The sequence below is a fragment of the Rattus norvegicus genome, chromosome 3 (genome assembly GCF_036323735.1).
Source record: "Rattus norvegicus strain BN/NHsdMcwi chromosome 3, GRCr8, whole genome shotgun sequence".
NCBI lineage: Eukaryota > Metazoa > Chordata > Mammalia > Rodentia > Muridae > Rattus > Rattus norvegicus.
This window is the reverse complement of record NC_086021.1, coordinates 182,623,228-182,644,223: the sequence shown is the minus strand read 5'-3', so window position 1 is coordinate 182,644,223 and position 20,996 is coordinate 182,623,228. Positions and strand designations below refer to the sequence as shown.

Sequence of the window (20,996 nt, the reverse complement as noted above, 5' to 3'; positions counted from 1 at the left end):
CGGACCAGGGCTTTGACCCCTGGCACCCCTCACACAGAGTCACAAGTCGAGACACACTGCCCACCTTGGCAAGCATAACTGGGCAGGGGGTCATGGGACATGGGTTCCTTGGTCCTTTGTTTCCCCGATGGTGAGGACCAGGCTGAGGAAGCAGCAGCTGGTGCTTACGGAGGCCCTTAGCCCACCCCGTCTGAGACCCCCCTGAAACCTTTAGGTTAGTGGGGACCAGGGCAGCACTGGATCAGCTGTTTAATGCTATGTCTGAAAGCCTGGGTACAGGAGGGCTGCGGGGATGCTGGCCTGTCCCTTGGAGTCTTAGCTGGTCACCTGGAGAAGAGGGGGTGAGGTAATAGTTCCTTTCCTCCCTGAGGAAGCAGGTACTGACCTTGCTCATCCAAAGATGGCCCTAACTATTCATACCCTTGCCTCCCTCAGTCACAGATCCATGGGTGGTCAGGAAAATCCCAGGCCTCTGTGTACTGTGCATCCCCACACAAAGGCCCTGGAAGAATCCTGACAACAGCGAGACTACAGAGCCAGGTAGCGGTTCAAGCCTTTAATCCCAGCACTTTGCAGGCAGAGACAAGTGGATCTCTGAGTTCAATGCCAGCCCGGTCCACAGAGTGGGTTCCAGGTCAGCCAGGGCCATGCAGAGAAACCCTGTCTCAGAAAACCACAACAAGACAGAGTGAGACTTCAGGAGGGAAACCCACATGTAATATACTCCCATGAGCCCACCCCTTACATTTTATCAGGGGCTGTATGGACCTCCCCCCATGCAGTAAGGGTGGTAAATGTGGCCCTGAAAACCCTTGTAGAGTTTACGGTTTTGCGTGTATGTGTGTGCACATGAAGCCACATGGGCAGATCTCATCGAGGTGTGAAGAACTCGGGGTGAGGTCAACAGCCGGAAACACAGAAGCAATGCAGCTGAGGTCAGACCGAAGCAGAAGGGCAGGAGAATACAGCAGCAGCAGAGAGAATGGAGGGAAGTCACCCTGGGGTGGAAAGGAGTGTAGTAGTCATAGAAGCCTTGGGAAGGCACTGGGAAGCCACAGCAGGCCACGTTGAGGCCCCAACTGCACATGGGGCTCAGGAAGTCACTTTGCCCACAGGGTGACAGTTCGGTTGTGGGACCTGCAGGGGTGGGGTCTGCTGTTGTGGCAAGTCTGGCCTCCTCTCACTTCAGCACAGCCTTGGTTCCTACACAAGTCTGTCATGTCACGTGGGTACCATTGTGGGGTAGTTGGAAAAGGCTAGGCATGCACGCCTTGGCCCAGCCCATTGTGTGGGTCATAAACAGGGCGATTGTCCTGTGGACGCCTTGGTTGTGCCCTGGGCTTCTTGTCTCAGCACCCTCCTTGATGTCCTGGTAGGGCTTGGGGGACCAGCCCCTCCCCGCCCACGCCACCAACAGGCTCTGCCAGCTATTCTTTAAAGATAATCACTTCCGAACCAGGGCTGCATGTGGTGACAGCAGCTCTCTGATTTCCTGTGACAGTCACTATTCTTTGTAGAGGCCCCTACCCACCAGCCCTCCCTGGGACCGGAGCCCCACCCGGTCTCACAGAAGTATGTCTTTAATAGCCACTGGGACAGTGGCCGATGGACTGGCCATGAACTTCGCCTGGTCCAAGTGCAGAGCTCGAAAGACAAAGGGGACTTCAGAGCCCACAGCCTTGTCCCTGGCCCTGCGTCCTCTTCCCAGGCCCTCCCTGGCCCCGTCCCCTTTGTTTAGGGTTCAAGAGTGTGAGCTGCCAAGATTCCGACTGCAGCGTTGGCTGGTCAACATCTTCATAGCTAGGCAAGAAGGACAAAATGGACGCCTAGAAGGGGACAGCTAATGGGGCACAAAGGAAGCGACAGCAAGGAATTCAATTAACTTCTCATTCCACAGCCCCAGGGTGAGACAGGAATACAGGGTGCTGGGAAGAGACCATTTTGGAAGATCCAGCTACAGGGCAGACTCCAGTTGGGAAGTGCTTCACAAGACCCTTTAGGGGTTGAAGAACTATTTCACAGGTATCGCCTGAGACTGCAGGAGAACACAGACATTTACGTTTTGATTCCCCAACAGTAATGAATTATAGTTACAAAGTAGCGACAAAAAGTAATTTTATGGTTGGGGGAGTCATCACAACATGAGGAACTGTATTAAAGGGTCGCAGCGTTAGGAAGGTTGAGATCCACTGAGCTAGACCTACCCTGGGAACTCAGAACTCCGTGTTAGGAGGCCAGAACACAGGAAGTTCACTGCCCCCTGAAAATAGTGCCAATGGTGACTTTGTTGGCCACAGAGACTTCAGGGCTGCATTTACTTGGCTATCCAGGCTCTCATCCCAGCGGCTGTGACAGCCAGACTTAATCCACCTTAGGATTCATGCTGTGGGGTGAAGGCCAGGGTATTCACTGCTCACAGGGACCAAGACTCAGGTTCTAGCTTGTTTCAGGTGAGGGATGCCAAGAAGCTGGTTGGCTACTTCTAAGGTGGCCGCTTTTCAGTCAGAGGGTTCTGGGTCAGAATCTAACATTGCAGACCTGATAATGTGTAGAAAAGCCTGGGTTACTGTGGACCACCCTGGGTTAAATTAGATCAGCCTGGGTTAAATTGGACCAGCCTGGGTTAAACTGGACCAACCTGAGCTAAATTGGACCAGCCTGGGCTAAATTGGACTAGCCTGGGTTAAATTGGACCATCCTGGGTTAACATGCATCTCTGATTTGCCATGGATCCCTTATCGGTCATTTGGGGACCGTGACAATGGCAGCCTCTGTTGTGATTAGACAGCTACATGTTTGGGTGACTTATTTCAGAATCCCGAAGTGAGGTCAGCTGGCTTCTCAACCTCCCTTCCAGAGGAACCTCAACCTTTACAGTTTCGCTGCCACAGAGCTGGCAGCTGTGAAGCCTAAAATGGAGTGAGTGTCTTTCTCCGTTGTGCGTGGTCCATTTGCTGGAAGTGCACAGAGCAAGATGGCTTGACCCTCAGCCTCTTCTCTGAGGTACAGCTACTGTCAAACCTCCGGGACGGGATTCTTCCTTTCCTGTCCCCTCTCCAGTGCTATGACTGTGGGGCCTGGCTGGCACACTGGACCTCAGGTCAGAGCAGTTCTATGTCCCCAGCCCTGGGAACCGCATGGACTTGCCAGCACCTTGGACACCACCCAGTTTCAAAGGCTTCCCAGCTCAATGGGGCCTGCTGACTGTGTTCCCATGGGACTGTGTCTTTCCCACGGCCACGCAGGCCCCAGGCCAGCCCTACGCTGTCCTGTCTACCAATGTCCCACTCTGAGAGGCAGTGAAGAGATGAGGTCAGAGCCAGGACCCAGGACTCAGTGGGATCCAGGCTCAGCTCCAAAAAGTCTTTGCTGTTGGACAAATGCCTTCCCTGCTTGGCTATGTTTTTATCAAGACACGAATGTTGCTGGTGTCTGCCTCAGGACCTTCCACAGGGGTGCCGAGAAAAGATGCTGCAGGCAATCCCGAACCCTGTGTCCTGCACCAAGGGAGGGCCTGACAGCCATCCATACCACCCTTGCTCAATTGGTTCCTATGCTCTGGAGACAGCAGAGGCAGCCAGCACAGCAGTCAGCCACACAATGTCAGGAGGACCTCCATCAGGGATCCCCCCATCCTCTCCTGTCGATGAACTCTGCCAGAAAAACCATTCGGACAAAATGGATGCCCCTTGAGCTAAAGTCCATGGAGACCAAAACTCACCTGAGAAAGGAACACATGTCTCCATTGATATGTGATCAGAAGAGAGGAAGTAAAAGCTAATAGTTCCCTAAATGGTCTCTTTTGTTGAGACAGACTCTTGCTATGTAACCCAGGCTAGCCCCAAACTCACACTCCTCCAGCTTCAGCTGGTCAAGTAGCTGGGATTCCAAGCGTGCGCCAATGTGCCTAGCCATCTCACAAGTGCTAGCATCTGTGTGTGTTGTGCATATACATGTGCACATGTGTGTCGAGGTCAGAGGACAATGTTGGGCCTCTTCCTCAGTCACTCTTTATCTTATTTCTTGAGACAAGCTCTCTCATCAGACCTGCAATGCACCAATCTGGCTAGCTTGGTTGGCTGGCCAGTCACAGGCACCCTCCTGTGTCCACCTCCCGAGCGCTGGGGTTACTTGTGTGCACTGACTTGTGTCTGTGTGCTGAGGACATAAACTCATGTCCTCAGGCCTTTGTTCCCAACTGAGCCATCTCCTAGCCCTCAAGACACTATTGTTGCTATGTGAAAAGTTTGTTGATAATAAATTCTAAAACTAAAAGCAAACCGAAAGTAGGCAAATCCGTGATACAAAGTCCAGATCATTTGGAGGCTTAGAAATGGTAGCATTTGGGTTGCCAAAAGAGCGGAGGCTTGCCTTGGAACAACAGGCACCACACTGTGAGGCCTGCAGTTAGGGACCACAGAGTTCCACACAATGGGCTGGAGAATCAAGCCAATGATGCACCCACATTTATTTAATATTGGCTAGATGAATAACAGAGCGACCCTCAAAGCATCGCTTGCCCATCTGTTTGAGGTCACAGGTAACAGGCACGGTCAACACAAAAGTGCAACCATTTCAAGATCCTAAGATACAGGTAAGACCCAGGGTTCCCAGGAGAAACAGCCAAGAGAAGGCATAAGTACAGATATGCATTTACACACATCTGTATGAATCTCCATACCATACATGGTGTGTGAATACACACACACACACAAACACACACACATACACACACACCACACACACACCACATATACACCCTATGCCACACATATTCACACCACACACACATACCACATACACTACATACACGCATTACACACAACACACACACATACCACACATACCACACACACACACACACACCCCACACACACCATACACACCGCACAGACATACAACACACACCACACATACTCACCACACACATACACACCACACACATCACACACACACACACCGCACATACACACAGTACACCACACATATACACACCACACACACACCACACACCACACACACATACCACACACTCATCACATACACACACTACACACACCACACAAACACACACCACACACACACACACACACCAGACACAACACACAGCACACATACACCACATACACACACACACATCACACACACACACACCAGACACACTCACACACACTGGGGTGATGGACTACTTGAAGACAGTGTGAATGTGGCAGTGGAGGTTAAGAACCCCACCACCACCACCATCACCACTGCTACCATCTGGCAAGCCGGGGCTCTGGGAAGAGATGGTATCACTCCAGCCCAAGCTGAAGGCCAGGGACCCAGGCTGTCTCATGTCCAGGAGCAGTAGTCACATGTCCCAGCTCAGGACAAAGGAGCCAATCTGCTCTTCCTGTGCTTTCATGGGTCAGGTCCTCACAAACCGGGTGGTGATCATCACGTTGGCGAGGGTAGACTGCCTTCTATAAACATCTTCCCAGAAACACCTGGGACGGATGCTTAGCCATCCCGGTGGGCAGCCTGGAGCCCAGTTACACTGACACAAAGCTAACCCTGTCTTCCAGGAACAGTCTGAGGAAAGTCAGTTAAAGGGGTATTTACAAGGGGTCACAGATGGCCTGAGGTGTCCTTAAACCTTACCATGCACTTAGGAAAGAGACCCAGCAAAGGTCTCCTTACATGTAAAAGCGATTCCCAAATCCTTTGAGATCACCTGTAAAGGGCTGAGAATTTCAAGTTAAGTTCTTGTCGATGGTAAACAGCGAAGGCCAGTTTCAACCAACTATACTCTAGGCAAAGCTGGTTGGTGACCAGTCGTGTGTCCAGAATGTTCTGTCTGCCCTGTTCCATCAAAAGGGCTCCCAGGAAGCTGCTAGCCTGCCCCTCTCCTGCTGTGTGACCCAAAACCTAGGCAGTTCCTCACCAAAGGGGCACAAAGCATGACAGTGAGTGCTTCTTTCTCGTGCCCCATCTCCTAAGCACCACCATTTCCCCCTCTCTCTTCCCCTCATCCTTAACTGTGGAGCGCCCACTGTGTCAGGCTTCCTGCTAGATTTGATATGAGACGCATTCCGCAAGTGTTTCTCCTCAGGCAGGCCCCAGTTCAGGGATGAGGGCTTCAGGGGTGAGCTGGGTAAACAAGACCTGAGGTGAGAGACATTGAGAGCTGAGCTGGATTAGAGATCTGGAGACCTGGCCAGGCAGAAGGAGAGGCCTCTGGAAAACGCTGACTAGCATGTCAGAGATCAGGGTGTGTGAGCAGAATATAGTGACCAGGGGAGTGAGCGGGAAGATGTGGAGTCGTCTCTTGGAGGGCTCGGTGAGAGATGTCATTTTATCCAGTGTGTTTGGAAGCCCTTAGAGCTTCTGTTCAGGGAGTAAGCAGGCAGCAAGCAGCTCTCTCCACATCCGTGGCTCTAAGCCACAGAACCACTCTTCCCAGTGTGCTGTCTGGGACACCTCCGTGGGGAGAGTATTATCATCATTTCCTTTTTTGGGGGGGGGTCTTGGGAAGGGACCATCCACATGACCTGTAGTTGACCCATCTTCTGTCGAGTCCTCTGAATGTCTGTGCAGTGAACACAAGGCCCGTGTCTGCTGCTCTGTCAGGGCACAAGGATCCTGTGTTCTCAGCCAGGCTCGCCAACATCCTTGATGAGAAACTAGGACCATGAAGGGATGGGAAGTGGTCACAATAGCCCTATTGTCTTTCCTCTGTACAGCCGGAGCACCAGGCCAGCCAAAGGCCAGGCTGGCAGCCACAGCTGTGGGGACTCAGCCTTCATCCCTGTCCCATGGATCTGCCGGCATGGGGCCAGCCAGGGCCTGCTGCTCCTGTGGACACCCCCCTCACCGACCCACCACAGTAGATGACTCTTGCCCACATACAACAAAAGGTCCTTTCTGGCAGAGGGTGTCCAATTCGCTTACTGATTCATTCCTTCCTCGTTCATTCCGTAGGCATCCGGTACCCTGGAGAATTTTACCCGAAAGCTGAAGACGGCACTCAGGGCTTTAAAGATGGTGAACCTTTAACTCGATCTCAAGTCCACACTCCCACACTGGACACTTCCCCACCAACGTTCATCTTCCCGAGAGCCTGGGGTGGGGGGATGGACTCTCTCCCCAGGTCTGCAGATGACTGCTTACATCTGTGGTCTTCACAGAGGGGAAGGTTCTAGACATTTCTTCTAGTGACGTTTGCAGGTCTAAACAGGTGTCCCTCTCAGTGGTTCTCAACCTTCCTGATGCTGCAACCCTTTTATACAGTTCCTCATGTCGTGGTGACCCCCAGCCATAAAATTATTTCATTGGTACTTCACAGCATTGATATTTCTACTATTATAAATTGCAATGCAAGTGCCTGATATGAAGACTGTCTGGGAAAGGGTTGTTTGATTCCTAAAGGCCTGGAGACCCACAGGTTGAGAATCGATGGGGTAGATGGCGGTGTGATTTACTAGTGTTCCAGAGACTAGTGATGGGGCTGTCCCTGGTGGGGTTTTCCAGTGTCCTGTTAGCCATGAAAACAAGAGGGGGTGTGGGCTTTCCTGACCCCAGAGCACAAGACAGCAGAATGCTCCAAAAGCCAACGGAGGCCCAGGCAGAGCAAGAAAACACACACACACACACACACACACACACACACACACACACCAAAGATATAGATATAGATATACACACACATACACATACACACATAAAGATATCTAAACACATATACACACAGATACTCATATGTACAAACATCCATACATACACATATATATATTCACATGCATATACATGCTCACATACACACTCACACAAAGATATATAAACACACACATGCACACAGATATACACACATGCAAATGTTCATATGCACACATATACATGTACATACATACATATGCATACAAACACGTATACTCACACAAAGATATACACACTTATGCACACAGATATACACATGTGCAAACATTCATATGGGATGTGGAAGCCTAAGGGTTCTTTGAAAAGTCAGATATATAGGATGGTGCTTTGCTGGGGCAAGTACATGAAGGAACATTTAGCTGAAGCAGACACAAAAGAGAGGATGTTCTGCTAAAGCAAGCACGTGAAAGGACACATGATGAAGGATTCTTAGCTAACAACACGCATGTATTGGTCCTCCTTACATTGCATTGCTGAGCTGCATTTGTCAGAACTCCATGCACCTAAAGACACTTCAGGTGGAGCGCCATAGCTTCTTGCTGACTCCTGGGACTCGGGTTGATTGTCAGAGTGGTATCAACTGAGACAGCCGCATGTGCTGAGGCAGACCCGTGAAGGACACACGATGTCTGAAGGGTATAAATAGGACTCAGTGGACCGAGAGAGGAGCTGGTTTGCTTGCATAGCAAATTGCTAGTTGGTCTTGAGTCTTTGCTGATCTTCCGTTGCTGAGAGGCTCAGCCTAGAACTTCTCCTGGCGTCCCCTCCAGGTCCCTCCTGCTGACTCATGCTAAGGCTGAGGCCTGGCTGTCTCTGCTAAGTCATGCCACCACTGCTGATTCCCGTCTGTTATTCTGACTCTAAGGAACCGGACTGCTGGTGTATCCATGAAGTGTTTACGAGTGGATCAAGCTGCTGCTGCTGGCCTGTGAACTGAACTGCTCATTTCCAGACAGCGCAGACGGGAGTTGCTCCAAAGAACCTCTCTGAACAGGTCCACTTCCCCACCCACCCCCGTATCCTTTATTTTCCATTACCTCTGGTGGGTGGTGAGACACAAGGGAGGTTAAAGCATTTAAGAACCATCATTAGAAATAGGATTCGAAAAAATTAAAGCTGCACATACACACATGCATGCACATATACATATGTACACACATGTATACATATATAGACATACCATACAAACATTTACATGCACATATATACATACATGAATATCAACGTACCCTATGTGCTCGCGCACACACACATACACATGCTCACATACACGCACACACACATGTGCACACACACACACACACACACACTGCAGGGCTCCATCCATGTGAATTTCAAAGGCAGGAAGCATCACTGCAGTCTCAGACTTCATGATGGCGGGCATCATTAGGTGGGGTGCAGGGGTGCCTAGATGGGAACAAGTGAGCTGATGAGGTGACATCCTCACAAGCCTGCATGTACATGTGAATTCCACAGACATGTTCATATGCAGCCTTCCACTAAGCGAGTGTTTATGATTTCTGTGTGGGTTTGATAATTACATTAATCTTCAGTAAGATGTCTACAAAAAGCCCAGCTTTATACATAAAATAAAGCAAGAGACAGAGACGAGAGAGAGAGAGAGAGAGAGAGAGAGAGAGAGAGAGAGAGAGACTATAAACACTGGACAGAGACAGATGACTTTTTCAAGATTCATCCTTGGAGATTAATTGTGAACATGTTGCAAAGAGTGGCTTGCAACATTTTGATTGTAAGGTACTTAAAGAAATGTTCAGAATACCTGAATCTTACGCGAGCATCTGGCAAAGAAAGTTTGGTAAATGTATCCTGACGCAGTGTCCAGCCGGAAAGTTACTCAGTCACGGACATTGTATCGTGTGGAAAGTATCTCATAGAAGTTCAAATGCACTATTCAATGGTGATGATAACTTCCTTAAACCCCTGCTTCACTGCTTTTTCTTTTTAAGGAAAAAAGTCACTGGCTGGAAATGTACCACAATGTTAATAACCATTACAGATTTACCACGGCGTTGCTGCTCATCAAGGGACCACGTGTATACACACACATGCATACACATGAAGTCATATGTATTATAGGCAAATATCCATTAATTAATTAATTTATTATTTCCCCTCCCTCCTCTCCTCCAGTCCTTCTCCCCAGACTTCCCTCCCCCCGCCACTCCCTCCTCCTCCCTCTCTCTCCTCAGGCCTCCCAGGGGCGTAGCCCCTCGCATACCAAGTTGCTCTAAGATGAGGCACCTCCTCTCCTGTTTAGCCTACACAAGGAGGCCCACTTAGGGGAAAGGGATCCAAAGGCAGGCGACAGAGACAGAGACAGCCCCTGCTCCCACTGCTAGGAGTCCCACATGAAGACCAAGCTACACAGCTGTTACATATGTGCAGAGAGCCTCGCTGTCTCTGTGCATGCTCCCTGGTTGACAGTTCAGTCTCCGTGAGTCCTTATGATTCTGTGGGGCTTCCTATGGTGTCCTTGACCCCCCTGGCTCCTACCATCCTTCCTCCAGGAGTCCCTAAGCCCTGCCTAATGTTTGGCCGTGGGTCTCTGCATCCATTTCCGTCAGCTGCCGATGAAGCCTCTCTGATAATGACCCTAGCCAGGCTCCTGTCAGCAGGTATATCACGGCATCATTCTCGTAAGCAGGGTCAGAGTTGGGCTCCCTCTCAGGGCATGGGTCTTAAACTGGACCAACCATGACCGGCCACTTCCTCCTCAATTTCTGCTCCAGTACATCTTGTGGGCAGGACAAATTGTAGGTGGGAAGCTTTGTGTTGGGTTCGTGTTTCGACCCGTCCGCTGGAAGTCTTTCCTGGTTATAGGAAACGGCTGATTCAGGATCCATATCCAGCACTCTTAGAAGCCTTAGCTATGGTCACCGCTCACAGGTTCCTGGGAGTTTCCACTGCCCTGGGTTTCTAGCTCATCCCAGAGATGTCCTCCAGCCCTTGATTCCAGTAGTCTCTCTCAGTACTCTCTCTGTCCCACCTGATCCCTCCTCTTCCCGTCCCCACCCCTGTCCAGTCCCCCTCCCCCTCCCTGTCCACTCATGTGCCTATTCTGCTTCCCCCTCTCGGTGAGATCCGTGTGTTCTCCCGTAAGCCCTCTTTGTTGCTTAGTTTCTTTGGGTCTGTGGTTTGTTGCATGGTCACACTGAACCTCATGACTAATATCCGCTTATGAGTTCATACCATGTTTGTTTTTCAGGATCTGAGTTACCTCACTCAGGATGATCTTGTCTATTTCCATCCATTCGTCTGCAGATTCCACGATGTCATTGCTTTTAACAGCTTGGTAATACTCCATTGTGTACATGTATCGCAATTTCTTTATCCATTCTTTGGTTGAGGAACATCTGGGTTGTTTCCAGTTTCTGGCTGTTATGAATAAGGCTGGTAATATATTATTTTTAAAAGTGTGTGTGTGTGTGTGTGTGTGTGTGTGCACGTGTACTTGTGCACACATTGGGTATATGCATATCGGTGTGGGTGCCTGAAGTGACCAGAAGAGGGCATCAAATTGCCTGGACTTGGAGCTATAGGTAGACATGAGCTGCCCAGTGTAACTGCTGGGAACAGAACCCTGTCTTCTGCAAAAGCAGCAAGCATTCTTAACCACTGAGATGTATGTATGTATGTATGTATGTATGTATGTATGTATGTATGTATGTGTGTATGTATGCATGCATATATGTATATATGCATGTACATGTATAGGTATAGGTATAGGTATGTGTGTATGTGTATGTATGTGTGGTGTGTATTACTGTATATGTGTGTGTATGTGTGCATATATAATGTATGTGTATGTTTATGTGTATGTGTATATGTATATGTAATGTATGTGTAATGTGTTATAATGTGTATATATGTGTAATGTATGTGTATGTATGTATGTGTGTGTATATTACAAATTCTCGATGGGGGATTTGTACTTCTGTCGTGATCCCCGTAAGCTCAGTAGGAATGAGATCGCTCCCTCATCCTCCTGCATGTATCCCTAACAAGCACACCCAGCAGCACACTCGGGATAGGTGAGAGCCTGGTTTTCAGAACAAAGGATGTGACCCATGAGTGGAGATGGCCTTGGCTAGGACAGCAGCCATGTCTAAGTGGGACAGGGGACATTTTCATGGAGTGTATGAGGAAGGGGCCTCAGTAGCGAAAAGCTTTTGTGTAATTTTTTTCTTTAGGTTGTATTTTTATTAATTCTTTGAGATGTCCATACAGTATATTTCAGTCACATTCGTCCACTTGTTCCCTGACTTTTCCCAGATCCCCCCGCTTCCAGAGCTCCAGCTTTGTGTCCCTTTTCCTGATGATCCACTGAGTCTAATTTGTGCTGCACACGGGCCTGGGGCCATCCACTGGGGCATGACCCACCTTCCAGGAGCCACACCCTTAAAGAAAACTGACTTTCCACACGCACACACATGCACACGCACACACACTCACGCACATACACCACCAACCGTCAACAGCTCCTCAACTAGGGGTGGAGCTTGTAAGACCCTTCCTCCTCCTGGTTCCTCTTGTTAAGTCTCATGCAGGCAGTGGCTGTGAGGTCCTGTCAAGTCCAGAAGTCTTTCTCCACTGACCTCTGGTTCTTACAGTCTTTCTATCTCCCCTTCCTCAATGGTCCCTGGACCTTTGGAGGATGCGTGTAATGTATGTGTCCTGTATGACTAAGCACCCCACAATGCATGTGTCTGGTGTGTGTAAGCACTCCATGATTCATGTATCCTGTCTGTGTGAGCACCCTATGTTGCATGTATCCTCTGTGTTTGAGCACCTCACAATGCATGTATCCTATGTGAACCTGAGCACCCCATGACCCATGTGTCCTGTGTGTGCCTGAGCACCCCACAATGCATGTATCCTCTCTGTGTGAGCACCCCATGACGCATGTGTACTGTGTGTGCCTGAGTACCCCATGACCCATGTGTCCTGTGTGTGTCTGAGCATCTCATGACACATGTGTACTGTGTGTGCCTGAGCACCCCGTGTCACATGTGTACTGTGTGTGCCTGAGCACCCCACAGATGCCTTCTCTTTTGCACTTTGACCAGTTGTGAACTTCTGCATTAACCACCATCCACCTCACAAAGAAACTTCTTGGGTGAAGTCTAAGAGCAGCGCTAATCTGTGCATGTATAGACATGAGTTTAGAAGGCAGTTTGATGTTGCAGTAAAATTATTAAAAATAATGCTGTCTTTTACCCCACTAGATCCGGCACCGTAGTGCCCCAAGATGTCTGGTAGACATCTTCATCTCAGTCAGCAAAGCCTCTCGCCCACTCTGCTCCATCCCATATCACATTCCCAATGGCTTCTCTCTGAGCCTGGCAGCAAATTCTCTACCCATCTAGTTCCCAAGGCAGGTTGCCATGCCAGACATATACATCCCAATTCTGTGGCGGCCCAGTGTCACTACCACCACACACTCTCTTAAATTTAAACCGTCATATGAAAGGACACACAACACAAGAATCTCTGATCCAGTTGATAAGATATAACTGCCCACCTAGACATACAAAGCCCTGTACACATCCATCCCTTAAGAACATTCATGACAACCTGTAAATGTGCAGAGAGGAATCTTAACATCGGCCTCCATGTTCTCTCTCTGCTTCTCCTGCCTCCTCCAGTCTCCTCCTCTTTCTAAAACTCTTCTCCTGCCCATCCTTCCTTCTCGTCCAATGATAGGCCTCATTCTATCTTGTACCTGCCTTCACCTGAGTGATGACACCATCCCACAGTTTGATACTTTGTCCTTTCAACAGAATAATAGTAATGGGTTTGTCCCAGGGCCTATGAGCACCCAACCATGTCTTTTTGACCAGGAAGCTGCTAGCCTGCCCCTCTCCTGCTGTGTGACCCAGAACCTAGGGTTCCTCACCAAAGGGGCACAAAGTATGGCAGCGAGTGCTTCTTTCTCGTGCCCCATCTCCTCAGCACCACCATTTTCCCCTCTCTCTTCCCCTCATCCTTAACTGTGGAGCGCCCACTGTGTCAGGCTTCCTGCTAGATTTGATATGAGACGCATTCCGCAAGTGTTTCTCCTCAGGCAGGCCCCAGTCCAGGGATGAGGGCTTCAGGGTGAGCTGGGTAAGCAAGACCTGAGGTGAGAGACATTGAGAGCTGAGCTGGATTAGAGATCTGGAGACTTGGCCAGGCAGAAGGAGAGGCCTCTGGAAAACGCTGACTAGCATGTCAGAGATCAGGGTGTGTGAGCAGAATATAGTGACCAGGGAAGTGAGCGGGAAGATGTGGAGTCGTCTCTTGGAGGGCTCGGTGAGAGATTTATACTGTTACCATGTGTTCTCTCCTGTGGAATGGGCCTTAGATCCAACCAAAGGGCAGTCGGTTATCCCCATAACACTCACCCGCAATTGAGCCATGCTGGTTGTTGTTGTGGTTCACAGGTTGACTGTTGGTGACTTCTGTGCATCCTGTGACGACTGTGTGTGTGTCTCGTCTTTAAGAACAAAGACTTACCATCAAGTTCTGGTTGGCAACCAAGAGCAAGGACAAACCCTGTATTGTTCTAGGGTCTCCACTCCTCATCTGATCAAGAACTACAAAGGGGGTCCCACACTTTGAACTGGGTTTCTATTTGGCAATTTAAATCTTCTGTAGGGGGGCATTAGCCATGTGTAGGGTGACTTCAATTGTACTTTCTTATGTGGACGCACATGCACATGGGCACTGATATATATATATATGAAGTTTATGAAGTAGTTTCTAAATGGCTTTTCTAAAGATTTCTAAATGACTTTTCCAAACAACTTCACTGTTAGTTATTCCTGTCATCTGCCCTGCCCTCCCTCCATTCTCCCTACCTCAGTACATCTGTGAGTGTGAGCGCATGTGAGTTGTGTATGTGTGTACGTACATGTGTGTGCATGTATGTTCGTGTGGGTGTGTATGTGTGTGCACTCGTTCACATGCATGTGTGTACATGCCTCAGTGCATATGTGGAGGTCAGAGGACAACTTGTAGGATTGATTCTTTCTTTCTAATATGAAGATCCTAGGAATCAAACTCAGGCCATGAAGGCTTGGTGGCAAGCACCTTTACCCATAGAGCCATCTTGTGGGCCCTTAGATAAAATTCTCGAAGATACAGACTGCGTATTAAATAAACAAGGAAGGAAGGAACAGACAAACGGAGACGCTTTAGTGGTGCATGTGAGCCCCGCCCCTCTGCTGTAGGAGGAGAGGATGGGGAATCCTGCTGGGCAGAGGAGAAGTCTCTGAACTCAGAGCAGAGTCTGGGTGGGGGGAGCTTCTAGCTCCAGGCTACTCTTTGTGACTTTCATCCTGGAGGCTCCAGGCTGAAGGCACGGAATCCCCAGGGCGGAGCTGACTGTGTGGTTGCATTCCTGTGTGTTCACGTTTAGTAGGTGATTGGTATGCCCAGAAACTGGGGCACTGACAACCATGAGGGAACCGTGAGGGTTGGTTGTCTGATGCCCAGGGGTCCCTGCCTATGCTTGCCCCACAAGAGCCTGCATCAGTCTTGAAAACACACAGAGCCTCAGCTAAGGCCTCCCCCTTAGCCCTTCTGGGGAGCTTAGCTGTAGGTGTAATCTGTGCTACTCACAAGGCAACCTCAGCATTCAACGCCATTGCTAACTCTCTGTGTCTATGAGTGGATTTAAAGATGGACGGGAAATAAAGGGTCGGGAGACTCAGTGGTGCTGCCAGGGACTCCAGGGTACAGCTGGGCTCTGTCTATGTCAACCAGGCTCACACCTAATGATATCAAACTCCCATCTAAGATACCCTTTCCAGGTGGGAAGCCAAACCACCATCTTCCCTCACCCCCAACCCCCTGCCGAAGCCTCTTATATTCCTTACCCTCTGGGCTACCACTAGGGACTTCCTGGGGATAGGCATTGAGAGGCTTGGAGAGGCTGAGGGGTTGATCAGGCCCCTTGTGCTGGGGTGAACATACTGACTGGCCCCTTGGGAAAGAGACTTCAGGAAACCAACCGCCTATTTCAGGTGACAACTTCCCTTGAAGCTCCATCTCAGGAGAGGTCCGGTTGGCTTCGAAATTGTCCACAGACCGGGTGGGACCTTTGTAAGGCAGGAGTGTCTCCTCCCCCTTCACCCTTCTCCTTTTCTCTTCTTCCTCGTCTTCTTCCTCCTCCTCCAGCACGGGTTACAGCCCCGCTCTGGCCACAGTTCATCCAGAACTTACTGATGCTATTGCCGCTTCAGAGGGTAGACACACAAGGGGCTGGTGTGGCGTGATCCACAGTGCCACAAAAATGACTCCCGGTTTCTTCTGTGCTTTGGAGGCAGCAGGGGCATCGCCTCAGCAGAGCTGCTTGTGGTGTTGAAGCGAGGAAGACGTAGTTGGCTCATGAAATTCTTATGCTCGCCCGTCTCCAAAAGCAGCAGGCAAATCTGAGCTCTGACCCACTTAAGAAACGGAAGCAGGCTGGCGGGTAAGGACCTTTAATCCCAGCGTTTGGGAAACAGAGGCAGGCAGATCTGTGTTGGAGATCAGCCTGGTCTACAGAGCAAGTTCCAGGACAGTCAGAGCTACACAAGAAACCCTGTCTCAGGGGGTTAGGGGGGATCTGAGTGGCTGGGATGGTCCCAAAGTCCCTAGTTCCAAGGTTGGAGTTGGTGAGAGTGGGGTGGCCAGAGCCCTCTTACAGTTTAGAGGAAGTTACATATGCTTCCAACCGTGAACTTTGTTAATGTTTCAAAACAGAGCGGGGAGTGAATTCCTTCTGCCAGAGAGATCAGAGGACTGGTGCTTACAGGAAGAACCAGGCACCCCAAGCTGGTTCAGCAAAGCCACTTGGTGGCCTGAAGAGCTGTGCCCAGATGCCTGACTCAGAGGAAGAGAGAGCCAGTTGAGCCCCAGCGTCCGTCCGGGCTGCTTCCTGACCTAAGAAGACACACACACACACACACACACACACACACACACACACACACACACACACACGCAGCTCGGACACTCCCACTGCTGAGGCCAAAAACTCACAGCCTGGCCAGCCGCACCTTCCCCGCCCCAAATCCTTCGGGAGGGACGAACAGCAGCTTCTTCTTCACACTGTAAGCCAAGCATCAGAACAAAGGCAGCCTTGGCTGATGCTTGGCGCTCGCTGCCCACCTCACTCAGCGGAAGATTTAAGGAGACACAGAAGCAATTTCAAAACGTTAAATACTTTTTTTTTTCAATCGAGTCACCTTCCATTTTTGGCTTTTGACTCCACTCCCAGCTGTATCTCAGGTTGGGGGAGGCAGGGCTTTTTGTTCTGTTTTGTTGGTTTTTGTGCTCCCCACCCCCATCCTCCCGTGTGCTTTGAGTGGTTAAAGAAGCATCCTCAATACATCACGGTACCGGCAGACTCAGGTCCTGAGGGTGACCCTACTGATATTAGCTTTTGGGAAACAGTGGCTGCGTGTGTAACACAGGGTCTAAGGGGGACCTGACACCTCAACGTCAGGACTCCTGTCTGTCCAAGGATTTGGCTTGGTGAGCTTGGCATTCGCTCACACGCTGTCTGGCGATGTTCCCTGAGCGTCTGTGAGCGGAGGTGAGCTGTGAGCCTCCTGTGACCAGGTCAGGGGACACAGCCTAAGCACCCAGCGTGCTCCCACACAACCCTTACAGACCCCACTGCCACCCCTGAGAACGTGCCACCCCGAATCCCTCTCCTTTTAAAACTTGATATTTTATGAGAGACACTGCACACCAACGGACTGGCTCTGTGCTGTGACTGTCAATCACATTGCCTTGCTGGCCCTGCCTCTACCAGCCCTGTGAGCTCTTATTGTCCCTTGGAAAGCATTTCGATACAGAACAAGGAATAGCCGTTCTGTGTGGGTGCCCTTGCCCCCTGAGGACACTCTCCTCTCCAGAGCCACTGTTTTGCACTCCACCTACCCTGGGAAGAAGGACAGCCACAGCCCATTTCGGGGCAGCTTCCCTCCCTCTCCCCACCTCCATGATCTTGGCTGCCATTCCCAGCAGCCGCCTCCATGGCAGGAGGCCACTGAGCTCCTACCCTGTCTAGACAGCCACTGTGCCAGCCATTGCCGGGCTGACCCGGCTGTCTGTGAATGCACGTGTACACGGCTGTTAATTACCCCAGAATGTCTGCCCCAGCTGCCGCTGGAGAAATGTAGGTCATCTGGGTACAGCGGTGACCACCAGGGATCAGGGTCACCATGGCCAGGGATCTGGCCCACAGGGGCCAAGGCACTTACTTCACAGTATTTTGCACATTTTAAGCCTTAGGCAAGTGGCTTTTGGCAGCAAAGACTAGAACAGTGTGGCCGTGTGCATCTTAAATACAACCTTTCCTGTGGCCATCTTTCACAGAGTCAGAGCCTTCTATGAAGCAATTTCCCTGGAACGGTCAGTTCCCCGCTGCAGCAGCCTTAGTGGGAAGGTCCTGGATCTCACAGCAGCCTAATGCAATCTCGTCTCACGCTTACACGCCAAGGTTCAGAAAAGCTACACAGCGCCCCACGGTAACAAGTGACTTACGCTGGTCTCGTTGCCCCTGTGGTAAAGTCTACGTGTTAGTCCCCTGGTATCTCCTCCATGCTTGATCCAAGTGTATAGATGGGAGAACTGAGGGTCCACGGGGGCCAATCACAAAGCAAGTATGATTCACATGAGTCGTGCTAAAATCCGCACCGGGGGGTCAGGGTCTACCGCTGGTTTGAATAAGTCATCTGGACTTAGAAAATATGAACTAAGAACTGTGGCTTCAAAGAGACCCCCTCAGCAAGAAAGGGCGGCCAGGCCAAGAGGTGGCTCCAGGCAGTCTCTGAAAGCCAAAACTGCAGTTCCCAAGATACTCATCCGCCTGCATCCTCCCTCTACACACCTTGCCCCAAGTTAAAGAGAGAAAAATCAAGGGCTGGAGGGACAGTTCATCAGGTAAACAGGCTTGCTGTGCAGGCCCTCGGGATCCATGTGGAGGAGAGGAGAACCAGCTCTGACCTCCACATCACAGTACAGACGCCTGTACTTACACGTCACACGCTGATGTTGACGATGATGATGAGGATGACCATGATAGAGCTGCTGCTGATGATTGGTGATTGGTGGTTGGTGATTGGTGATCGATGACAATGATGATGATGTTGATGATGATGACGACGACGATGAGGATGACGATGACGATGATAAAGACAGTGGTGACAAAACAATAAAGTTTTAAAACTCAGGTGGAGGGCATAACTTGGTGGGTAGATTGTTACCTAACATGTGAAGCCCTGGTTTGAACCCCAATACCACACAAACTAGGGTGATGGCCCCTGCCTGCAATTCCAGCAGCTAAGAGGTAGAGGCAGGAGGATCAGAAGTTCAAAGTCATCCTTGACTTCATAATGAGTTGGAGGCCAATCTGGGCTCCACAGGACCCTGCTGTATAAACAGAAAGAATCCCGTAGTGTGATGGTTTGTCTATGCTCGGCCCAGGGAGTGGCACTATTACAAGGTGTGGCCCTGTTGGAGTAGGTGTGTCACTGTGAGTGTGGGTTTTAAGACCCTCATCCTAGCTGCCTGGAAGTCAGTCTTCTCCTAGCAGCCTTCAGATGAAGATGTAGAACTCTCAGCTTATCCTGCACCATGCCTGCCCGGACGCTGCAATGTTCCCACCTTGATGATAATGGACTGAACCTCTGAACCTGTAAGCCAGCCCCAATGAAATGTTGCCTTTTATAAGGCTTGTCTTGGTCATGGTGTCTGTTCATAGCAGTAAACCCTGACTGAGACTCCTAGCTAGCTACTTTGGAAGACTTGTTCTTGGAGCATGATTTTCATCTGGACACCTGACAGCAATGACGGTTTGTGAACTGGCTGTTTGCAGAAAACTTTGGGAAAACACAAGGTTGTGGCACTTCAGTCCTGATTCCAAATGGTGTCTGGGAGGGGCGGCGAGGAGGCTGGGTCAGGCTGCACCCCAACAGTGTGCTACACAGATGTTAAAACACACAGGAGCTGGGGACTCGGCTCAGTAGGTAAAGGTTTTGCTGCTTAAGCATAAATTCGGAGTCCCAGCACCTTATGAAAGGCATGGGGGCGGGGGGTGGGGGTGTGCACACAAGTGACTCCAGCATCGGGAGCATTGGAGAGAGGCTGTTTGAGTTGCTGCTGTACTGCAGTTTTAAGCGTGACCAAGGCTACTTATAGAAGGGAGGGTTTGTTTAGGCCTCTGGTTCCAGAGGGATAAGAGTCTATCATCACCAGAGGGGAGCTGCAGCAGAAACGGCAAAAGTCCTCTGGAGCAGCACGCTGAGACCTCCCTTCTGAACCACAACCACAAGCTGAGTGAGGGATCCTGGAATGGAGCATGGCTTTGAAACCCTAAGGCCCACCCTAGCAACATCCTGTAGCAAGGCTGGGTATACTCTAAGCCTCCTCAGACAGTGCCATCCACCGGGGACCAAGTATTTAATACCTAAGACTGTGGCCAACAGGCTTATGGAGTAGCCATGCTAGCCAAAATGGCTAGCAGAAGATTCGGGAGGATGGGGAGGAGAAGCCCATATAGACGGGGACGGGGAGGGATTGGGAGGATGTTGGCCCGGAAACTGGGAAGGGAAATAACAATCGAAATGTAAATAAGAAATACTCAAGTTAATAACGATAATATATATATACATACATACATACATACATACATATACACATACATACATACATACATACATACATACATACATACATACATACATATGTATATATGATGGCGAGGAATTGGAGAAAACATCTGAGGCTTACCTCCAGCCTCCAAATATGCCCAGGCTCACACAGGTATACACACACACACACACACACACACACACACACACACACACACACTGAGAGAGGGAGGGAGAGAAGGGGGGTGGAATCCTTGGACACTCAGGTGTTCACCTTCTATTCTGCCGTGAATATGTGACTAGGCTGCACTTGTGCCCTTTCTGCTCTCTCTGCGGCAGGCTGTGTTTTAAGAGGACACTTACCTGAGGGTGTCTTTGTGCCCAGTTCCAGACATAATGGGAATTTGCCCTTGGCTTTCGATGGGCATTTTAATACAGAACATGGTATCCTGAAAGAACCGGGCCAAGAGATGCCAACAGCTGGGGGGATGCCTCTGCCTTAGGTAATGGGAGACATAGTGTTGGCCTCAGCTTGCCTCTCAGCCCAATGCCATGCAAATCACAAGCCTCCTCAGTGAGCCCCTGAGCCCTGGCTGTTATTAGTCTCCCCCATTTTTCTGTGGGAGTACATGAGGCTCAAAGAGACCCCGTGCC

At 50.2% G+C, this 20,996-nt stretch overlaps 1 long non-coding RNA gene across 1 annotated transcript; it reads left to right on the top strand.

The window, feature by feature from the left end:
* The first annotated feature begins 9,363 nt into the window (after positions 1-9,363).
* LOC108350535 (uncharacterized) lies at positions 9,364-19,668 on the top strand. Its single transcript, XR_005502816.2, has 3 exons — positions 9,364-11,008; positions 16,026-16,171; positions 16,444-19,668. It is a non-coding gene; the product is annotated as an uncharacterized LOC108350535 (long non-coding RNA).
* The last annotated feature ends 1,328 nt before the right edge of the window (positions 19,669-20,996 follow it).